This window comes from Orbicella faveolata, unplaced genomic scaffold (assembly GCF_042242905.1).
Source record: "Orbicella faveolata isolate gen_17 unplaced genomic scaffold, um_ofav_v1 contig_47, whole genome shotgun sequence".
Classification (NCBI taxonomy): domain Eukaryota; kingdom Metazoa; phylum Cnidaria; class Anthozoa; order Scleractinia; family Merulinidae; genus Orbicella; species Orbicella faveolata.
In genome coordinates, this window is record NW_028301577.1 from 13,431,570 (window position 1) to 13,446,626 (window position 15,057).

Here is a 15,057-nt window from a genome sequence, read left to right on the forward strand (position 1 = left end):
TAAATCAACAAAAGCCCTTCACAAATTATGTTTACGGTAATTTAACATTGGTCTGAACTAGGGAACTTATTGTAACGCAGGTCTGAAACAGGGTTTTGATTTAAGGGTTAGGTTATAAATAGGGTTTCGAATTTTTGGTCAGGTCATAAATAGGGTAGGAAATATCGCAGATTTTGGTCATAAATAGGGTAAGGGTTTTGGAAGCGGGCCGCACACCCCCACCCGATTTTTCTGTGAGTACCCCGCGGGTTCCAAACCCGGCCAGTCTGAGTCCATAGATTTACGAACTCATCATCTTTCTCTGCGATACACACTATAGCTTCTCGCGGGAGAGCAGTAACAACTCGTGTTCCGGGCAAGTCTGCGTCGCAGACGCTAAGGAGATAACTTTCCCTCCGCAACGCAGGCTAGTCCCGGGCTCCTGTCAAAGAAATAATTACCTCAGTGACAGCCTGTTGATTGAGTCGTGCAATTAATAATATGTCTATAGAAAGACAGAAGAGAAGAGCTAAAATATCTTTTCCAGGAACGAATGCTTTAACGCGATGCATCTTCACGCATAGTATTCCTTGGCAAGTGTATACAGTCAAATCTGTATATAACAGCCCTGTATAAAGCGGTCACCCTGTGTACACTGAACAACTCACTGAACACGGTCCTGAACAACTTCCCAAAAATCGTCCCTTATATTTACTGTTAAGTTGACCTGCATATAGCGGTCACCTGTATATAACGGACGCGGTCACCCTTTAGACTTCCTGAATACAAAATTTCATTATCTTTTACCTGTATATAACTGTCACGAAATTGGGTTACGATTAACGAATAATGACAAGCTTTATTCATCAGCTCGTCAAATAGCAGCCACCAAAGCAGGGTTCTCACAAAAATACAAATATTAGTACTAAACACAACATACAGGTCATCGCCTACGTCCGACACATGCTTCCGGCAGGTAACATTTAAGTGTCGTCGCTTTCAAACAGTACTTACTGTAACTGTAACAACATAGCCGTACCACACTGTTTTCACTTTCGTCATAGCTCCCTGATTATAACACTGTACTGTACTTATCAAGTTGACAGCCGCGGTTTTACACTGTATTAGGCTACTGTTTTATAGACTAAGACAGCGCTCGGCATCAAAGAGAGGCAGCGATGCCGCAGAAGTTGACCTTGATGAATATTACGACCCGGAACTCAAGGAACCAGCTGTCAAGACAGTAGCACAGGCCGTCCGGCATCCAGAACAGCTGACAGACTTTGCTCAGTATTATGGACATGAAGAACTTTCTTTCAGATTGAGTAAATTCAATGACATACTACATGAAATCAAGCTTCGAGCTCCGAAATATCAGAAAACTTTAACCGATTCTTTTTTTCTTCTTGAAATCAATATTGTTACGTTACAAGCTTTTCCCGACAGGGAAACTTAGATCAAAGTATACAGCACCTCCCTTAAAGTACACCACGGACATTTTATGGGCATTTTTTTCGTATTTATTGCATTTCTGTTTAAAATTGTTGTCAATAAATGTAAATTGACTGATTTCCCACTTAAAAGCGTTGTTCATTAGCTTCCAGTAGACTTTTATTGCACCTCCCTAAAAGTACACCACGGACATTTTATGGGCCTCTTTATCGTGTTTATTGCGTTGCTGTTACTCATATTTTCAGTAATACGTAAATTGAGTGATTATTTGCACATAAAAATGCTATTTATTGACTTCCAGGGGAGGAAACCTGTGTACAGCGGTCACCCTGTATATAACGGTCACCTGGCCATTTCCCAAGAGTGACCGTTATATACAGGTTTGACTGTATATGTAGCATTCAGTATCGTGACTGAAGTAATAGTTACGAAATAATAGTCTTCAGACATTTTAACCCCGGGGCATCAAGATTCCTCGTCACGGTAATGGTATCGTGCGTGTTTTCAAACAACTAGCAATCGACAATGGAGAGACAAGACGACAAAACCAAGCTCGTTTTGAAAATCCTGGTTGTTCTACTGGCTTTGCTGTCTCTTGCTCTGCTCATCGCATTAATTGTAGTCGCAACAAAAGATAAAACTGAACCAGTGGAAAATGAATCGTCCTCTGCGGGCGTCAAAGAGTTCTGCCCGGAGGCAACAAAGTTGACATCTTCACCAGCACGCTCGTCAGGTCTATACAACGACTTATCCAAGGATGATATCATCGCTGTGCGAGATTACATTCTCAGTCAATCGTCTCTGATGATTCTACAACCCTGTCAATTTCATTGGCTGCAAAGATGATTGAGGTATGACATGGAAATTCATTTGGTTCTTGTTAATTGCAGTGTCCTGCCGTGTCAAGTTGAGCGCGAGATTAATAAAATGTTTTTAGAAAAGGGAGGAATTAATAGCTTAAATATCTTTCCGAGGAATGTATCTTAAGCCACTTAACTGCTTTACCCAGAATATACCCTGGCAATTGTTTATATGTCTGTATTTGTATCATTCGGTATCGTGTCTTACGGTGGCCCAAAACTGTCACGGCAAAACAAAAAGTCACGGCACTACAAACTTAACTCACGGCAAGATAATGTTATCTGACGGCAAAACAAAATTAACTCACGGCAGTGCACCATTAATTCACGACAAAAAGAAATTAACTCACGGCAGTACACCCCTAATTCACGGCAAAACAAAGTTAACTCACGGCAAAACAAAGACTAGTGAGACAATCTCAGATAGTGCAGAGCGCAATTGATAGCTCTGGTACAGTAGTCCCATAAGTACTCACCCCTACTCGGTTCACTTCCGGTTTGTGTCTATCTTGGTAGTCTGCTACGGCTTTTCCCCTTTGCAGTGTGTATGTTTCAAGGTTGTATTGTCATTCAAGGTCCAAACATTACGCACAAATTAATTACTACTGGTGCTTTAAGTTGATTTTCGTTCATTTTAAATTCAACAATACGCTGAAGCAGCAAACGTGACAATTTAGCTCTTCACGTCAACTTTGTAACTTGATACTTTTGTTTTCCTCGCAAAGCCATGTAATATGAAACCCCTGTTTTCTCCAAAACATACGGAAGATGTCCTTGTTTTTTGGAGATAAATGAAAGAAAGTTAAATATCTGATGTAGTGATGAAGAAACGGAACAGAGACGATGTTTTACTAAAAATGCAAATTTTTACCGATGAACAAGAACTAATTTAATTATCAGATAGTCACGAAATACCACTTTCTTTTTCTGTTGCCACCTTTGTTGTTAACAATAAAACAATTCAAAATTAACACACAACGATATTGATGGCTGAGAAGCTTTTCAACGAAAAGTATTGAAGATAAACAGCGCTACTTGGCCGATATGAATGAGTCTCCTCAAAGACTGATTAAATTAATTTGCGCTTTCATTAGGTGCCACGGCGTCTGCAGCAATATTTGAGCATTTTCCTGGTTTCTTTTGTTACAAATTTACAATTTGTGGAGTATTAAAGCCACTAACTTGAGAACGTTTTGGTCTCTCTTACAGACACAATTAAGGCAAGAAATAAACAAGTCGCTAAGGAGAAGCAATATATTTGAACCCTGACAAGCACACTATTGTAGATTGAAAACAGCAGATGATATCTGTTGAACCGACCTGTTTGTAATTCTAAAAGCTACGCAGCCACAGTAACGTTTCACTTTTGCAATAAAAAGGGACAACTGGCGCTACCTGAAAAATAACTGCCGTCCTTGGTCACATGACACGATATATAAAATACTGCGTGTAAAGATAGTGTATAACACTAACAATGCTAGAACGCATGCGTCTTACATGTTGAGCTCTACCACAAGGAAAACCACTCAACATTTGTGCGTGATTCCGTATGCAATGTATCCTTCACCTAATATAGAAGCCACGAACCCTAACTAATCTACGCATGCATTTAGGGCAAATTAGTTTTGTTCTAAGGAGAATGGTACCACAAGGAGAGCAAGGGGTTACCTGAAACAAATATATAGCTTTGCGATGTTCAAAGTTAAGCGACGGCGATGGAATGTGTTTTACATAGAGTACACATGTACGTTTCCCACCCTACTCCCATTACTTCCTTGCCTCTAGACTAATTAATTAATTGAAATTAATTAATTAAACAAACATTAAAGTTTACACCTTAGCGCCATAGGGCCATAGGGCCATAGTGCCATAGCGCCATAGCGACTTAGTTCCTTAACGGCAGGCAACCCCCATAACCATCCCAATAGTGCACTCTGCACTAAAAACGAGTTGCTCAGCGGTTGGTCAGCGGTTGTTGTTCGCTTTTCAAATGGTATGTCGTGTAACAGTAACACACTGCTCGCTCGGAGACCGCCATTTTTAGTGCAGTGTTCCTTATCTCGAGCTCATGATGTTTTGCAGCTCTTGTGGTTCGTTAGTCGATCAAAATGCCAACTTTTGCAAAGACTGTGGTAAAGGTACGTTTCTTAATCTAAAGTATTCGTATTTGCATCTCTTTTAGTTATACACAGGGTGACCGCTATATACAGGGCCGTTATATGCAGGTTTGACTGTAGATTTATACTAATAAACAATTAGATTATGAGCTCGAGATTTCTATTGCGCGATAGCTGACTAGGGCGCAGCCCGAGTCAACTATCACGCATAGAAATCGAGAGCGAATAATTTCATTGTTTTAGTATAACTCTATTAGTCGTGCGAAACGTCATCTAAATCCTCTTATACTACAACAAAAATGGCGGTTTCCGAGTGAGCAGTGTTACTGTTACACGACATACCATTTGAAAAGCAAATAACAACCGCTGACCAACCGCTGACCAACTCGTTTTCTTTGTTTTGCCGTGAGGGACGGGGAACACAGCGGTCAAACGTCTGCGCATGTGCGAGCTATGGGGCAACTAAAGGCGGCCAAAATATTTTCATAACCTTGTTCTTTTCGTGGGTCATCGGCATCCTGTAAATGACATTGTCCTTGTTATTTATGTATTTGTTTGTGTTTTAGCTTGTACAACGAGAGCTAACAGAAATAGGAGTTAAAAATTGTTCTATCTTCTGCTTGTTGCAGGTATTTCCTTTCCGCGGTATGTATTTTCCGTGCTTCTCGGATTTTTTGTCCGCCTCGACTTTGCATTTAGTGCACCAGTTTGTCCAAGGTTTGTAGTTTGGAAAAGATTTTCCCACCTGGTCAGGCGGTTTGGGATCGGTATTTTGGCCAGCTATGCCCCCATGACGATGAACATGAACATCGTTTGTAGTTCGATTCATCTCGTTCCTGTGCTTCAGACAAATCCAGGATACGGACGGAATCCTCCCAGTCCTTGCCAAGATTTTTCCAGCTCGTCTGAGCGAAACCGAATCACTGCAATTGTCTTTTTCTTCTCCAGTTTTTTCTCCGTTTTACACACCGCTTGTCGTCCGTTTCCGGCGTCACGCATCGTGTGATTAATAAAAACAAACAAATGTATACTACGCCGTCGGCTCGTAGCATGACACTGGTTTTCAAGACTTATAAACTTTTTTTGGTAAAGCTTAAAACAAAATGGTAAATCAACAGAATACCGGCAACTTAATTAACTTTGTGCCTGAAAAGTCTTAAGTTTTCCTTTTACCTACTTTCTTTTCCTTTTACAGATTTCTATGAACTTTTCATTTTTTTTCGTAAATTTTGCGTGACACCGGTTGTTTTCCATGTTTTTCTTTAAATTTTTGCGCGGGAAATTGGCGCGCGGCTGCCAAAAATGTACCCATTTGCGCATGCCCGACGTTTGACCGCTGTGTTGGGGCGGGGCAGAAGACTCCTGAAATTTTCGTATAGGCGACCGTATGGGCATCATCCAACAAAAAATGACGTCACATCCGGTTTAAACTGGACTTCGGGGACACCGCGGAAATACGTTTTTTGACGTCACAGTAACTGGTCAGTGGTCATCACCATCGGGCTGTGCTGTCCTTCGATCGAGCAGTCTCTGAGATCGGTATTTTGCTTCGTTTTAAGGTCGAAAATATCCTTGATACTTCTCGTTATTGGTGAGTTTGACGTCCTTAAATGGGTTTTTAATACTCAAGCAATGTTCGTAAAGAATAGCGGTACAGGGGAGTCATTTTGTGTGGAGTAATGTGTAGTTTGCTGACTCGAGCCAGCTCGAGCGGACGAAGCGTGGATCGTGTTGCTTAAAATCAACGATGGGTATCCAGCAAAGCAGAAAATTTGTCCTGTGTGCAGCTTTTGCAAGGATTTTGAAGACTGGTTGGATTTAAAGTGTAATTTGCACGAAATGGTTAAGGTACATGTAATTCGGGACCGTTTTATTCACACTCACTTTGCGCCGACATGTGGTGCTTGTTCATTGAGATTATATTTCGCAACGCGTCAAAGAAACTGTGATAAGAATTTGTCTTTTAAGACTGGCGTTTTGGCATTTCTATCACCTTTCTGACTTTTGGAACGGGTGAAATATTTTTTTTGTACCTGCCGTTTGCTGTAAGAATAAAACATTTGTTCATTTCATTCACAAGATATTTCTCTATCATTAAAGATTGTTTAAGCCTACATTTATATAATTGTGGCGTTTGCGAAGGGAGTAGAAATCGAAAATATTATGATTTGTTGGCCGCAGCGAACGCTGGAAATACTGAAAATGTTTAAGACCGCTCAATATCTTCGGTTCATTGACAATTTTTCCTTTTTTGAGGTCTTTTTTGTTTCCATCAATTAAATGTTGATAGCACATGGAAATTTTCAAGACCGTTTCCCTGTACATGTATGCACATGTAACTAAATATTTTAAAATGCCCAAACACCTGTATTTGTTTACACGAAACCGCTTCCACTTATGGGATGTGGTCATGTTTCACTTCTTTTGATGCTCAAAAGACATTCAACATTTCAGAGAGGCAGTAATCAACTCCTCAATGAAACCCACTAGTTTATTTTGTTTACTCAGTCATTTGAAGCTTTTCGATTTCTATTTCCCTATCTTACATGTGCATTGTATCAACTTTCATAAATAATTGACCGTTGTTGTTTTTCCTTTCATTTAATTTAATTCAGATGAGCTTTGCTCAATCACTACAAAATAATTTTTACATTGTAATCATACATGTACATATCACATGCTTTGAATCAATATGAAATTAATTATGATCGCCTTAGTAATAGTATTGTATCATCCTCCCTTCTGTAAGATTCTTACTTAACTTGTAACCACTTTATTACAAGACATAATAGCACCTGATGGCAGTAAATTATATATGTATAATATTATTATATGTATTTATTTTTTTCCTGTGATAAATTGGCTAACAAGTGGGTTTGTTTATGCCACTGTGTCTCTGAATTGGCTTACTGTCGTCTACAAACCATTGGTAATATATCTTGGCTACATCTAACTCAGATACTAGACACAAAAGCATGTATTAAAGAACAGATACATTTCTTACAAATTAATATTTATTGCATTTAGTTCATCACTTTAGTTCTACAACATTGCTTTTCTCCAGTGAGAAATTTTGTGCAAAGTCTGAAGTTGTAAGTTGCAAAAACAAGTTCCGTCAGTAGTTGCAAATCACTTAAAGTCAGGCTTTGGTGCTGTAAACTGAATGGCAAAGCGAGGAAATTAGAAATTGTCTCAAATACGCAAGTGATAAGAGGTAAATGACTGAAATCTACAGACTCCTTTTTTTTAGGTTTAGGGTTAAGGTTAGGCCTAAGGGACAAGGTGGGAGGTGCGGTGGCCATGTGGTTAGTGCGCTCAGCAATGGATCGAGCGGTCCGTGTTTGAGCCCTGGTCAAGGACATTGTGTTGTGTTTTTGGGCAAGACACTTTTACTCTCACGGTGCCTCTCTCCACAAATGTGTACATATGGGTACTGGTGAATTTAATGCTGGGGGTAACCCTGTGATCGACTAGCATCCTATCCAGGGGGTAGTAGAAATACTCCTAGTCAGTTCATGCTACAGAAACTGAGATAAGCCTGGCCTGATGGGCCACTTGGCTCTATGCAGACTTTACCTTTTACTTAGGGACAAGGTACTGCATCAAGTGGGGGGAGGGACAGGGGAGTCAGAACCTCCCACTTCCCATACCCTGTTCTCCCACTTCCCATACCTCTATCTCTTGACTCCCACCCTTGTTCATCCTGCTCCTGTCCCCTGTAAATTAAGAGACTCAAAACACATCCTAGTCATTTAGCTGCACAGTCCTCAGGCATTTCCTTTTCCTTTTTTCCTTCGTTTTCAGCCTTGCTACTCTTACCCGTCTTTCAACTGAATGACCTATGACGTAACCACTGTCAAAGGGTTTCATTTTGCACCTCATTTTGAGCCCAAGGGTGAATTTTTCTTTGCCCGTCGGCCTAGAAGTCTCTAAAGACACTAAATGAAAGTCAAGTAACATTTTCAGTTCTTGTTTTTGAAAGTATTTGAAGCCTTAATGAATGACAAAAATTAGCATTTTGCATTTCTCTCCGGATTCCTACCCCCTATTCTCCTGGGCTCCTGCCCCTTGCCTCTCCCCACCATCAACAGATGGCTGAATGTTCAGGAAAGGAGTTGCCATATGGAGAGCATTGGTCAGTGTTCTCTCAGTTGGTGTTTTTACAGCATTGATGTTGTGGAAATCATCCATGGACAGTATCTAAAAGGATTTTTGCTGAGCCAAAATAGAAAAAAATGTACAATAGAAGAAGTTTTCTATTGGGAAATCCAGATAATAGTAATATGTAAACAAATATTAATGTTACAAAGTTATAGAGTCTCAGGCTCTAAGGTAATGTGGTCAGAAATTATCTGGGTGGCCTTATAATCAGAAGATTGTTGTGTGAATACAAGGGGGATAGCCTATTTATAACTAAAAATGAAATTCATTTATTGAGTTTTAACTGCAAGTTGTTATTACCCAGATTTTATGGTAATTTTATTGTCTTGTATGCATGTATTTTTAATTACACTTTTAACAGCTTTGTATTCCATGTCTTCTGCCATCTAAAGATAATCAGATGTCATGTACTTCTTGTGGTTTTTTAATAGCTAAATAGCTTTTTTTCTAAACTCTAACAGCTATGCAACTAGTTTAAAATAATTTTCACACTTTAGAGGCGCTAAAAGCAAAATAAAGAACTGCAACAATTCGAAATTATGACAAGAAACAAAGAAACAATAATAAACATGAAAATTTAAAATTTTATTTTCGCCAGCCTCAAGCTTCCTGAAGTACAGTATAATTAACATAGGCACGCAAGACGTGCAAGAGTTATTTTTTTGTGTGAAGTGTTGGAGATAGAAGCATTCATGGTACAGTAATGATTTGGTTAATTAGGCAAGTTTTTTTTGGTTGCGATGTCACATCGGTCATGGTAAGATAGCTAAATAGTAAGCCATAAAATGTTTGACTGAACAAACTACAGTAATCTGACACGTCTCCAGATTAATGGAGATACCATCTTATTTTCTAACAGGCAATTTGATTCGTTCTTTGATACAACCCGCATTGCGATTGGTGTGACACGCGCACATGCATAACTCCCTCACTCACCGATCACATAACCCTTACAACCCCCAAGAGGAATTTTTGCTCAAAAATACTCAAGTTAATTGAGAGACTTTTTCGCATTTTATACGAGTCGTAAGTTTACCTTTTTCACAACACAACACAACACAACTTCACCCAAAATAGAAAGAAAGAGAAAGAAACCTCTGACACGTTGAAAGTCTGATTTAATTAAATTGCACTTTAACTTGGTGCCACGCAGTCTTCAAAGAACATTTGAACAGTTTTCATACTTTTTACCTTTAAAAATATCGGACTGAAGTGAATTTCATGAAATAAAACTATTAAACTGCTACTGCAGAGACGTAAAAACCGTCCAGAAATGAAAGCTTCTTTTTTGATTAATATCCTGGAAACAATAGCCGATGACTTGTCAGCTCTAATTGAATTTACTCCCATATAAAAAACAAAAGTGTTAAGTTACCATTTCTTACTAAAGATAGCAAACATCTCGTGGGAAAGAGTGGTGACGATTCGTCCGCTCTAATTGAATTTACTCCCTTGTGAAAAACAAGAGTGTCAAATTACACTTTGTGACTAAAAAACAAAAATATCTCGTTATATTTGCATGCAACAAGAACAAAACAATCGTTACCCGCACTTACTATTGTAAACGTTAGAACTGTTTCAAATCTAAAGTCTTGTCCCCTCTAAAACATGTCCTAAGAACTAGACGCGACGATTCGTGACCTCTAATTGAATTTACTCCTTGTGAAAAACAAAAGTATCAAGTTACCTTTGTAACTAAAAATAAAAATATCTTGTTGCATTTGCATACTACTAACTCACGAACTGTTTCAAACCTCAAGGCTCATCTCGTTCATTTAACTAAAATCCTCAGCCTAACCCACAGAAAATGTCGAAGTACACCCAATATATGAATGCTTTCTCCTCTTTTATAGAAGAATAAATATGGCCGTTCTGAACTCTATCGGGATCAAATCTTCTCACATACCATTTACCTTTACAACAAGAAATTTGATTGGCTGTTTATAGTAGATCCAATCTGATTGGTGTGACATACATACATCTCTCGCTCACTCACTCACTCACTCACTCACTCACCCATTGACCCGTCCATAACATACCCGACGCGCCGACTAAGAGGTATTTTTTTTACAAAAAAATAACTCAAAAATTGGATATTTTATGAGAAAACATACCTCGGTGAATTCTTCCTCGAGTTGAGGCCAGATTTTGAACCCTTTTGGGGACTCAGTCCTACACTTGTTACGCCAACGTGTCCAAGATTTATACGAAGCACTGCTTCGATTTCGGCCAACTTGGTCTATAATTCGGTGATGCCGAGTGAGGACAGGATGACCGTGATTACTTACGTGAGTGCCCCCAATCGAACAAGAGGACGAACACGAGCATGTCTTCCCGACGATTTTGATCGAAATGCCGTTGACATACCGATTCATACGGTTCAAGCCCATCAATTCAACAAACTTGAGAAGTTGATTTCCTCAGAACATCGTTACAGTAACACAAAAGCTGCCTAGTTTTAGCCTTAGCGCACATCGTAACGTAAATTGCCACTGGCTCGCCGCTTACGAGCATGAACTCTCACGAAACAACAACAATTTCACACCGTGTACAAGTTCAGTTTGGCTTTGGCACAATATATAATATTAACTGAGAACTATCCAACAAATGAGCGAAGTTTAAAAGCTAAGTTTACAGTGTGCGCTCTAAGTTTTGTATCTTTTTGACTGTCGATAAGACTCGCTGCGAAGACAATGTAAAAGTTGCAGGCCAGGAGGGAGAGGTCAACTTTGCTTGCGTAGCGATGCGATTGCGCGCCCGATGATCTTGGCCATTATGACGTCACTCGGAAACCGGCCCGTGAAGTTTCAATGGCCGCTAAAATAATGACACGAAAAAAGTTATTCATCCGATGATCGCTCAAAGAATTTTAAAGAAAGCGATCAACAGATCACAGGAATAAGAGAACCTATTAATGTTGTGTCCAAAAATACCCTGGTTTTCAAAAATTAGATGTCGGAAGGCCCAAAAACACGCAAAATTTGGAGATCGCTCAATTGAAAACGCGATTGAAAAGTGAAGCTTCACGCCCGTTTCCTGGGCGATATCTGGAGAACCCAAGGATGAACAACACGAACACAAAAATATGATCTTGATATGGTTTAAAACGTTTGAATGGTGATAAAAACGAATCATTTAACATATGCATAAAAATGATCAGTGGGTTTAAACCCATTATTTTGTAGACGATAGCGTGGAGGACCTGCTGATCAATACTCGAAACCCTCGAAATATGAGAAAGTATTTGATGGAAAATGCTCCGTTACAAAGACATTTGAACTATCAAGTCATATGCTGGGTTGGAAATTAAAGTAAATAATGTACCAAGGAATTATTTTTCTGCGCTAAATTATCCGCAAAACTGTCAACGATAACATTTCCTTCAGCGAGGCCAACCAACTGACGCAAGCCGAGCAGACGTGTGGATATTTTAAGGTGGTAAAATGATATAACATCACTGTACGGGAGACCTAGATGAAACGGATGATATTCAGAATAACATGGATGAGACCTCTTGGCAGAAAGGTGCTTTATTTCATGTCAAAATGTTCGTCAAATATGAGATCGGAACAGGATCTGTTTCCTCGGGCGTCCGCATGCAAAGCAAAGCTATTTCTTGTCTCGCACCTCTGACAAGAAAGGTATCCTAAACTGGTGCTTTGGGTTCTAATTTTTTTTTAATATCACAGTGAGTTCAATTAAACTTGTATAGGCTGTAAAATAAAACTCATAGGATGTTATATGGAAAGAACTAAAAAATACAGAATCTAGTTCCCAGTAGCAAGTGAATTAAAGAGGAAAGAAAATATGAACAGGGACACTTCCTATGCTAAGCCATTGGCAATAAGAGTTACCTTATCCAGGAGAAACTTGTAACGCTAAAATGACTTATTGTCAAACCAAAGAGTTCAGTAAGGAAGGTTAAGACAAAGCTGGAAAGATCAATATCTGGTGATCTCTTATTATAACCAAACTCCTTGTTTTCTAATAGTATCTGTCTTGAGAAACTGTAATAGCTTTACTGCCTCTAAGTTTGAAATGATAATCAGTTATTTTCTTTATACGTTATGCTTTTAATTTTCATCATAAATCTTATGTAAATAAAGATAGCTTTAACAATTATTTTACATTAAGTTTAAACTGACCTACAAAGAAATATTCTAGAGAACAGTGTCACAGAGGTTGTACTTGTAAACATGAACCCAAAGTCTGATTTCTCCCCAGCGCCAGCCATCCCAGGTTCCCTGTTGCTTTTTGCATTGATGAGTTTATTATTGGCCTCAAGAGAATGATAAGCGCACATTTTCAGCAAATAACAAAAAAAACACGCAAGATTGGGTTTTAAATGTTTAATTGACAGTACATTGACAATAAATAGACAGCTTTACATGGTCAGAAAACGGGCCTGCTTGGATGGTCTTGCAAAGGTAGTGGAGGATGGTAACCTACGATCAAATAAGACTCCTCTTAATATTCACCAGTTGAAAATTGGAGTAAATGTTGACGTGACCTCCCTTCCCTCTTTGGTTTTTATTTCACCCCTAACTCTTTTCAACACAAAATGTAAACTAAAAGATAAATTTCCTAATGAGATCTAGCACCAGGAACTCAATATGTATTTACCATTAAAAAAACTAATTCTCACAATTAAATGATTCAAATCCATCCACCTTTTAAGTCCCGTCCAAGCAGATACAATGCGGTAATGTACATGGAACTAATATCATAATTTATAAAACATTATATAGCTCATTTCCAGTATCAATGTATTGAATTGAGGTCTTCAGATTTTCACATAAAGAATTTTTTTTCAGCACCCTCACCTGCACAAAGGAAAAATAAAATTTCTGAAGCATGTCAAACAAACTACAACAAACACTCTGCATAAAGCATTTTTGGATCCTGACATAAACAAAAGTTACAATATTGTTTAAGAATTAAAATAAATCAAACTTCAAATTCCTAAATTGTTGATCCAGTTGTGCCAATTTTGTAAACATCATAAGATCAGCAACAGGAACTCAAGGTGACCAGAGTTTGGAACTCAAGTTTTGTTATATAAGCATACATGATCACAGCTGACAGTGAGGCCCCTTATTTGGTCATAGGTAACAAAGAAAGCCCTCCCCCCAGTGACCCTAGATGAGCTAACTTTCACACCATTTTGTTGAGAAAGCGAAACACAAGTCACCCTTAGCAACATAACCAGGGTAACACTGGTAGGCCTCATAACCTTTTTTCATCAAAATACTGGCCTACCTGGGGCAACTCATGGTATGAAGAAATCAAAATTAACTCACAAAACCCCACAGTGATCAAATGACTGAAAGGAAGCCAAAGGAAGAAGGATAACTGAGCATTAGAATATGAAAAAAGGCTTAAGTAATCCTGGAGGGACAACTTCATTTCACATAAACACTTGATAAAGTTGCCTCAGAAGGATCTCATAGTGTTGTCTCCAGTACCCAAGACCATATAAATGGGGCCTTGTACTCTCTCCTCTGTAAAGGCTCCCAATGGGAAATTGAATATACTATGAACTACCAGCCTAAGGTCAAAGCAACACAAGATAGGCCTATGCAGAGGAGAGAGGGCCTTGTATGGCATTATATTTAAAGAAAAGTCTTACAAGACTAGACTGCAAACCATGGGTAAAATGTAGACTGCAGGCTTTTTAAGAATATCATATTCCCATTTTCATTTATAGAGAGATCGAGCTAACCATACACTGGCTAATCTGAGCCGTATACTTCAGGCTAACAGGAGAACTAAACTCTCTATAAAGGAAATGGGAATACAATATTCTAAAAAAGTCTGCAGTCTTCATTTTTATCCTCTGTCTGCATTTTAACCACCGTTGTGCAGTAGGTAGACTTTAAGTCTTATTTAAATAATTAAACTTAGGTTCTTGTTTGTGAAAATTCTCATTTCCGTCATTGTGGATAATATTTCTGTTTGCTAGGCCTGTTGCAGAAAATGTGGAAAGGTTTTAGTTTTCTGAAAGAACACTCCGAGCTCGAGATCGCAGATATTTCATACTCAAATGGACTGATCATTTTTACTGCTCATTCTTCAAAATCATCTTCAATTACAATGTTTTCCTATACATATAAACTATTCTGTGACCAAGTTACACGTTTCTTTAGGCTACCGATCACGTAAAAAAACGCAATTTTACAGGGCGAACAGTCAAAATTTTGTCCCACATATTTCCACCGCAGAGCGATGACTGTAACACTTTAAATGCACTTTATGCGAGATTTTTCGGTTATAATTAAAATATACTTACCTCACAAGAAAGAAAAATGATAGTTACTCCTTGAGATCCAAATACAGTACCATTTGAATCTGGAATGATCGGAGAAATCTGCCTCAAAAAGTTGTATCAGCGAGAGGCCATTTTCGAAAATTTTGTGCATTTGCGCGCTTCTTTCGCCGTGACGTCATAATGGCCATGATCATAGGGTCAGCCAAATCTGACGTGTTCA

At 38.8% G+C, this 15,057-nt stretch overlaps 2 long non-coding RNA genes across 3 annotated transcripts; one reads left to right on the forward strand and one right to left on the reverse strand.

Moving 5' to 3' along the window:
* Positions 1–4,311: 4,311 nt before the first annotated feature.
* LOC149097236 (uncharacterized) lies at positions 4,312–7,627 on the forward strand. The gene is made up of 2 exons (XR_016204323.1): positions 4,312–4,429; positions 5,038–7,627. It is a non-coding gene; the product is annotated as an uncharacterized LOC149097236 (long non-coding RNA).
* Positions 7,628–12,903: 5,276 nt separating this feature from the next.
* On the reverse strand, positions 12,904–14,983 carry LOC149097237 (uncharacterized). 2 transcript variants are annotated; one of them, XR_016204322.1, is made up of 2 exons: positions 14,859–14,983; positions 12,904–13,392 (listed from the first exon to the last, which is right to left on the reverse strand). It is a non-coding gene; the product is annotated as an uncharacterized LOC149097237 (long non-coding RNA). The 2 variants fall into 2 exon arrangements; XR_016204321.1 differs by having other exon boundaries at positions 12,904–13,471; positions 14,859–14,971.
* Between the last annotated feature and the right edge of the window lie 74 nt (positions 14,984–15,057).